This window comes from Haliaeetus leucocephalus, unplaced genomic scaffold, assembly GCF_000737465.1.
Source record: "Haliaeetus leucocephalus isolate CR32 unplaced genomic scaffold, Haliaeetus_leucocephalus-4.0 Scaffold219, whole genome shotgun sequence".
In the NCBI taxonomy this organism is placed as follows: Eukaryota; Metazoa; Chordata; class Aves; order Accipitriformes; family Accipitridae; genus Haliaeetus; species Haliaeetus leucocephalus.
In genome coordinates, this window is record NW_010972655.1 from 167,740 (window position 1) to 168,009 (window position 270).

The window sequence follows — 270 nt, forward strand, 5'->3', positions numbered from 1 at the left end:
GCTGCAGAGGGCTCGGCCACTCGCGGAGCAGGCGCTCAGGCCTGAGCCTGCCTAAGCCCCGGTCCCGCCGGTACAGGCCTAAGCTCCCAGCGTCCCAGGAGGGGAGCCGCCGCAGCAGGGGAGCACCGAGCCCCCCGATCCCGCCGGCCTCCCGGGGCGGCCTCAGCCTACCTGGGGAGCCCGGTCCCGGCGGTGCAGCCCCCGGGTACCAGCTCCGACCGGGACCCCAGGCCCAACTTCGCCCCGGTCCCCCCGCGCCCGCCGCCCCTC

General features: G+C 78.1%; 1 protein-coding gene across 1 annotated transcript in view; it reads right to left on the reverse strand.

Annotated features, from left to right (window-relative positions):
* Positions 1-255, reverse strand: part of TDRKH (tudor and KH domain containing) — a 4,055-nt gene extending 3,800 nt beyond the window's left edge. Inside the window, exon 1 of the mRNA XM_010566918.1 lies at positions 172-255. The gene's annotated coding sequence lies outside the window, so the exon portion shown is untranslated. The remainder of the gene's footprint in view (positions 1-171) is intronic.
* Positions 256-270: the final 15 nt, after the last annotated feature.